This window comes from Anguilla rostrata, chromosome 1 (genome assembly GCF_018555375.3).
Source record: "Anguilla rostrata isolate EN2019 chromosome 1, ASM1855537v3, whole genome shotgun sequence".
In the NCBI taxonomy this organism is placed as follows: domain Eukaryota; kingdom Metazoa; phylum Chordata; class Actinopteri; order Anguilliformes; family Anguillidae; genus Anguilla; species Anguilla rostrata.
In genome coordinates this window covers 52,023,917-52,031,988 of record NC_057933.1, presented here as the reverse complement: position 1 = coordinate 52,031,988, position 8,072 = coordinate 52,023,917, and positions in this window count along the sequence as shown.

The window sequence follows — 8,072 nt, the reverse complement described above, 5'->3', positions numbered from 1 at the left end:
TTACGTGTCAGCTATAATTTATGCCACACTGGGACAATGCGTACATGTCAGAGATAGAGGAGAGCAAGCTCGACGAAAGCAGAAACGGTTAATTTGTCTCCTTTTTAAAGGCTTTCTCCATGGTGACATTTCTTATGAGGGGAAGAGGCGATGTGGCACAGGGGTGGGGCGGGGCTCGGGAAGTGTCTTTGAGCTGCAGGGGGCAAACAGCCTCGAATGTGGCAATGGGGAGAGTAATGCAATCTCACAGTTAAGCGCACGTAACTGTAATATGCTCGTGTATGAGAAACATTTTAATAGTGAACTGTGGTTAAAGAGGGCATAAATATTATTTAATAAGATTACAAAATGGACTATGAGTATATGCAATTTCATATTATTATTGTTGTTTTTGTTGTTGATAGCATAAAACAACAATTAATAATAATAATAATAATATTAATAATGATAGAGCAGGCAGCTGTTATTGGGAGGCAGAGCTCCTAATGACCTGAAGTCGTATTAATTAGAGCTTCATCAACAATTGTGCTGGTTGTCATAGTGACAGGATGATGATACTCTCAGCATACCCCCTCTTGTCACTGCCTGACACCTGAGCTGCATTTGGTAAGCTCAGAAACTGCGACCATGCACACACACCCTGGTGCACACACAGATAAACGCACACCTGACACTCAGCCAAACAGGCAGGCAGAGATGCCCCCTAGCAGTCACTCATGCAGAATAGCAAACAATCATTAGTGAGCCTTGAGGAACGGTTAAAATAGGGAGGACACATTCCGGGATTTGATTGAATAATCACAGGGTCCTGTCATTTTCGGATTTACCAGAACATCTCCTTCATGGAACAAAGAACATCTGGAAAACATTCATCTGCAAAGAGGTAATTGTTCATTAGTTCACAATTTATGATGTGAACACCAAAAAGAAGGCCTTGATGGAATTTCTGGACAACGCATCATCCTGTGTCCTTTCAGAATCCCATGACTGGACGTTCCCAGCTGGCACGGTTCCCTTGGAGCCGTCTGTTCCACAGACCTCCCTCCTCCCTGCTTTCTGATCCGGGGCATGCTGGGAAATATCAGCTGCGTGCTGCCCTCCCTCCATTGTGATGTCACGGTGCCGGGGAACGGTCGCCCACATTGTTTTCGCTGACAAAAGAGTGGCAGGCCCTGTGAAAGGCGGCGCCGTGGAAAAGGGGGAGCTGTCGCCGGTGCTCGACGGCTCTCGGCTAATTGCTGACCCTAACAGGCCCAATTAGCGGTTACAAGCTCGGTGCGCCGGCCCATGGGAGCTGTCCGTGCAGCCAGGCGCACCAGGGCTCACTCGCGCCGAGCTCGCCGACCAGACGGGCCTCTCTTTCTTCTGCCCGAGCTGCCTCTCCTCCTCCTCCTCCTCCTCCTCTCTTCTCTGTGCGCTCCAAGCGCACAGCCCCTTCAGAACCCCTCGACAGAGATATCATTTGATGTGCGAGAAGGGCAAGAGTCAATTGCGCTAGCAATGCTACACTAACAGTTATAATATCACACAAAGGCCCAGTTTTGAAAAAATAACATGTACAACGATAACGTGTAACAATGCAGGCTTTTCACAAGTCCTGAAAAGAACACGCAACTGCTGTGGATGGTCGATGTCCATACTTTGATCAAACTGTCTTGCATTATTAGCATACTGTCTGCTGTCCTTGAGTGGATTAACTACAGCTTAGGAGATATAGCGTACTTTCAGCCATAAGGGATAGATGTGGGTTGTTGTTGCAGTTGCTTAACAGAATTTCTCTTATTGTAAAATGACTGCCTGTTATTATGAAGTCAATGAAAAAGGAAAGCTCTCACTCAAGGGCATCTGTGAGTTTATTTTTGTTTTGGTGCATCGCCCTGAATTATTTAATACAGTCAATGCCAAAGGTTTGCTCGTGCACTTGGGAGAAATCAAGGAAGTGAAACAAAATGGTACATGTTTCCATCTGAAAATGGCCCAAAGATTTTCCTACCGCTTATGAATAGCTGTTCAGCTCCCATTTCTTTTTTTATCATTGTGCCTGCACAACAAATGGGGCTAATGGGGGTGGGGGGGGGGGGGGGTGGGGGAGGACCAAGAGGGAGGAGAGAAGGACCCTCTGTGTTGGGATACTAATGACCATGTCCACTAAAAGCACTGCATGTAAACAAGGCCGATGCATCTTTCGCGATGAGGAGATGCATCAACCTGCTTTAATTAAGAGTAAAATGTGGCGGGTCCGCTGCAGGGCCAATTAATCAACATTGATACATGGACGTTTAATTAGATGGTATATTTTATGGGGGAGCTAGTAGTGGGAGAGGGGGGTTCTGGAGAAGAAAACAAACCGGTTTCTGCCCGTTAAACAATTTTCATGAATATCCGTGTGTAAGTAATATATTTAGTCGACGAGGCCCTGTGCTTTCTGTGCGCCGCGCGCGGATTAGCCTGTTTTCGGCGGCGGGGCTGCGCTCGGCCCCTTTAGCGTGATGCAAGCTTCTGAAGTCATTATCTCAGGGCTCCTGAAGAGAACAGGCGCTGCTTGCCCAGGGCTGTGGCAGCTGGAGTCCTGCTTAGGTTTGGCCTTATCGTTCCACTTTAGCCTTTCCTCCCGCACATATCACTCTGTCAGGGATATCACTCTGTCAGGGAAACGTCTTCTTCTGCCCAAGAATGGCAGATTTTGCCATATCGTGTAAGGCCATAACGTAAGCCCCCTCCTTTTGGTGTGCTATGGCTCGATCCCCCATTTTCCTGTGGTGACCTCAAATAAATTTTTGGTTGCCACTTGATGCAAAACTCAGTTTGTTTACTAGCTACATGTATTGAAAAGGGGTTGAGTTCCTTCATTTTACTTCCTTTTGATAGAGCTCAGATCCAGCTCGTTAAACACACAGTCTCCAGTATGCAAAAAAGCCTGCCTTTTTAAAGGCGCTGACTGTCAGTGCAGGAGCAAGAGATTAATTGTTCATTTGTTTGCTCATCCACAACGGGCACAAGACACAGCAGGCCTGGGAGTGAAATGGTTAATCCTATAAAACTGGTTATTGCTCTCCTCCAATAAGAGACAGGTAATCCGATTTGAAAAGATCGTGAAGCTGGGGGGGGGGGGTATAAGCTACTCCCCAGTTTAATTTAACACTCCTGTCCCAAAACCACTGTTACATCATTACAGCGTTCCCATCTTGTCTCCCCTAACCAGCTGAAGGGACCCCTGCAGAATGCCCATATGCATTACGTTACATTGTCTATCTGTGTTTGACAGAGATGCATTACAAATTTCGGAGGGTTGCGGGGATGGCGGGGTGAGGACCGTATCAAAATGCTGTCATGTCTGCTGTGTGCGGACGCGACGTTACGCGTACCGCTTCAGACAGGCCGCCGTCGCCGACAACGTGACACGCATTTCTCCTCACGATCCACCCGCAACACGAACCTGAAACGACTGCAGTCGCTCGTGCAAGGCCATCACTCAGCGTTTGCCTAAGGTTTCGGGGGCACCTGCTCATGTTTTCAGGTGACTGTAATCGGATTTGAGGTAACCCACCCCCACAAGCAAGTTATATCACTAATAATTCTCTCGGTTGTATGTATAGTGTATAGTGTTTATAATGCTTGTTTGAACCTATGCACTCACAGTGAATAGTGCTAGGCAGTTTAATTTATATTTTGCTTTAATTTAGTACTGTAATCATGAAAGCATATGCCTTCTGCAAATTAGTTTTCAGTTCCACCATTTTATACAAACTACGACTGAAATTTCTAACATCAATTTACTAGTGTGCATAACTACTCCCAGCTCTGCTCTTTGTAAATAACCAAAAGAGTTTTTACCAAGCAGCCTGTTTCCTAACAGAATAAATAACAACCCCCCCCCCCCCCTTGGAAGAATGATAATCCCTTTTGTCTCACTGTCTTTTCTGTTTGTTTTTTATCCCTTTGCATGCGGTAAGAAAAACCTTTCTCCGGGAAGCTCAGTCTCTTCTTTTACTTTTCAGCATCTCTTATCTGTTTAAAGACTTTGATATGTAAACCTACAAAAATCTTACCTCAGGCTAGACAATCGGGGGCCGTTCTTCTTCAGTCCAAAAGATGGTGGAGAACAAAAAAAGAAAGAAAGATGAAAACAAGACAATGTAAATGGAAGAAAAGAGAGGCAACGTTGCAGTACACAGGCGGTAATTACAGGGAGAGACAATGCACATTAGAGCACCATTTTCACCTAATTGTTTCTGAGGACAAGCACAGAAGAACAGCAAGGAAAGGACTCATTTTATTTTTAATGCCAAACAGCACCAGGAGACATCTAAAATTAGGGGAAACAGAACCCAGCAAAATGGTGGTAACGCGGCCGTGTATGTTGTGGTTTGTTTTTGGAGCTGCTTTTTTGAGATTGGACAACTCTGGTAAGCGCAGGAAATTTGATCCAGGCTCATGGACACATGTGGACACGGCACAAAGGACAACAGACGAACGTGAGAGAAGGCCAGGGTTTATTTCCTGCTCCCCCCTCCTCTCCTTCACCGACTTCATCCAAAATGGCCTGGCTGAAATTAGCTTAACCCCAGCACGCCATACTTGCTCACATCACCCGCATAGACACTAGGAGCAGCTGAACGTGAAATCCAAATCAGCGCGTTGTTTTTGTTTTTGTTGCGTTGTCAGGAACAGCTACGGAATGACCATCACTCCTTGGCTTGGGGATATTTTTTGTCAAAATGGTAGCCCTGCAAATGGTTTAAAATAATCCAATCTAGCAAATCTTTGCCTGTACGTTTATAATACAGGCACGACCTCATTCTGTTCAGATAGATCACTCCAGTGAAGGAGGCTGTCTTGTAAACAAGCGTAATTTACACCGTCAATAACCGTAACGGGCGCGGGGTTGTGAAACTGGTGGCTGCCGGGTTGCGGTGTCACGACTCTCATTGACTTTATCGCCCACTTCCCCTTGGGCCGAGAACTCCGTCACATTTCCACAAGTTCAATAATTTGCCCTAATGTGGTCTGCTTTTCCTGCATGCGAGAGGAAGTAGGATAGGAAGTAGGATGTGATTATGTGAGGCTTCTTATTGTAGACTTATATATAAGACTTATATAAGAGAAGCATGTCCTACTATACAAATGACCTTACTGTCTTCCCCGGTTAATTCTTCCCCATTATGAAATTCGAACACATCATTTAAAAATATAAAAGAATTGTAATGTCCTTTCGCTTTTATTATTCCTTAGCATTCTTCAATTATTCACGATAAATCTAAATGTGATTTAGTAGTCATATTACCTAAATGATAACAGCATTGATGATAACAAACACCAATAATACAGACATGCACGTGCATAGAAAAAAGTAAATAATTTAAAAACACACATGCATTTTCACAGCAGTCTATTTTCTCTGAAGCCAATAAGCAAAACATTTTTGGGAAAAAAAAAACTTTAAATGTGCATTTGCATGCTGTATGTTAAGAAATATTTCTTTATGTATTTTGCTAAGCAAAAGTCAGTCTATTTGGGTTCAAACAAGATATTTCAAATACTACCAAGGAAACAATTTTTTTTTCCTGGTCTGCCAAAAGGAATACTGCTTTATATTTGCACAAGCTGAATATCTGCATTCCTTTTTGATGCAAGTTACTGCCATCCGAGGCATATGGGATTCAAACGTGGATTCTGTTCATTTCTGCATATTATTACTACTGCTATATTAGCAAGTGCCCTCGTCAGGGGTAATTTACAAAGCTTACATTTTCTCTATTTCTCTGCACTCGTACTGAATATCTACTGAAGGTATGATGGTTTATTTCTTTGGTGAAAGAACAGTGCCTTTGCCAGGACTGGGAGTAACACCACCCTAGTTACCAGTATAGTTGTTGAGCAGCTAGACTCCAGCCACAGTCCTTTCATAAGCCTGAAAGAATGGTAAATATTGATGTCTCATCATTATTCATTTTGAAAGTGGCCACTGTTATCCATTGTTACAGGCAATTTCATACTGGGGATTGGGGACCCCTGGAGGTCTCTGGATGAGTCCCAGGGGATATTCATTACAATATTTTTCTTTACAAGAATATTGTTTATATATACATATTTTAAGTGTCACATATTTATGATTCTCCTATGGAATAAATATGTTTTTAAAGAATTGTTTATACATCACTGGTAGTGTTATGGGAAATGTAATTTATTACATATCTACTGTATAATGGTGTAAAAACAAATCGGATATAGATACATAATATATGATGTCTCCTTTTCAACATGATCTCATGTAGTAATGTGCTGAACATCCACTGAATTGCTGTCTGAATAGTGGATGCTGGGTAGAGATGACATCACTTAACCATTTTACTGATATTTGGGATCTGCAGCCTGGGGTACTCATTTTTGTGGGGGGCATTGAGAGATGATAAAGCTTTGGAACTAGAACCTAGAATAGAACGCAATCTAGGGAAACCTTTTTTTCTGGTCAGGGGGCGGGGGGTATTAAAATATTAAAATGGCAATAAGGCAGAAGAATTTTAATATTCTTTTAGTGCATATTAAGAATAAGTGTATGAAAGTAAACCAATGACATTTTAACACGGCCCCCTACTTAACTGAGGTTGATGGAAAAACACATTACGTTTTTAAATGCCCAAATCTGTGTTGTTTTCACAGGCTGCCTCTCAGATTCAATTGTCAATTGGACATAATTAATTGTGGTCTGAATTCAGAAAGAAAAGCATTTACAGCGCTGCGCACCGGGTCACTCAGAAATGCAGTCCCGCAATTTCATACAGAAACTTGCACTATGTCCAGCTGACACACAACCACATCAATTTATATGACTTTTTAAAATTCCATGGCTATTACTCATGGCTACCGCACTGATCTGACTCCTTTATAACCCACAGTTCCCCCTGAGGCGATCCGAGAAGGGCTTTCTATATCTGCCCCAAACCCAGGTTGACGACACTTTCAGTGTTCAGGGCCTGAGATTGTGAAATGGCTTGCCAGACGATGTCGGGACAGCTTCTTTAGTATCTGGATATAAGACAACCCCCTTTGCTGTCTTGCTTTTATTCTATGTAATTTCTATATTATCATGTTATTCTTTTTCTCTGTACTTGTGAGACAAAAAGTCCCATGAGTCAATGTTTTCCTTTTTGTGTTTTCAAGGCTTTATTCCTGCTGTAAAATGCTTTGAGCACACTGCTTAAAAGGCACTATGCAAATTAAGATTATTATTATTATTATTATTATTATTATAAATTCATAGATTTTATATTATTATACATTCATACATTGTGTAATTGTGGGTATATTATTATTATTATTATTATTATTATTATTATTGATTGATTTTGTTTTTGCTGTTGTTAAAACCAGAAACAAACAATTAAATATAAAACAATTCAGGTTTAGTCTTATCCACAGAAACCTGAAGGGATCAGATCCCTTAAACTGACCATTTAACTAAGCGCACATTTAATTTTAAACTTTTGTAGCTCTTGTCACTACTCCTTATATACTGAAATACACAGTTTAATTTCCAGAAATACTTCATTTTGTTACTAATTTAATTAATTTTCTTTCCAAATGACATTTCCAAGACTCGGAAAACCAATCTAAGGCAAGCTGTTTTACTACATAAATGGCTAACTGCACATAAAATCATAATAAACACAGTGTGAACATGACTTACAGAAAACACAATTTGCAATACTGTTCTGCTTTTCATATAAATTATTAAATAGGCTAACCATTTTAATACAAAAATGTTATTTTTAGTTATTATTGTTCTCCTCTCTACAAATTTCAGTTGGTTCTACTTTGCCTTATGGTGAGTGAATATGGAGTGAAGAATAAACTGAGGCTTCATTCTTTTAGAATTTATCCTTACGTTCTGAACATTTTATTTCTATACACAGGTTTTCCTAGTCATGCACTACTACATGTTTTCGCCTACTGCAGCCAGCTACACATTGTCCTTGCCTGCTCTAAATCACCAACTAGAGGTTTAACCACCAGACTGCCCCCCCACCCCAAAACACCAATCCTGTTTGCTGTCCTCTTGATTTCATAGGATG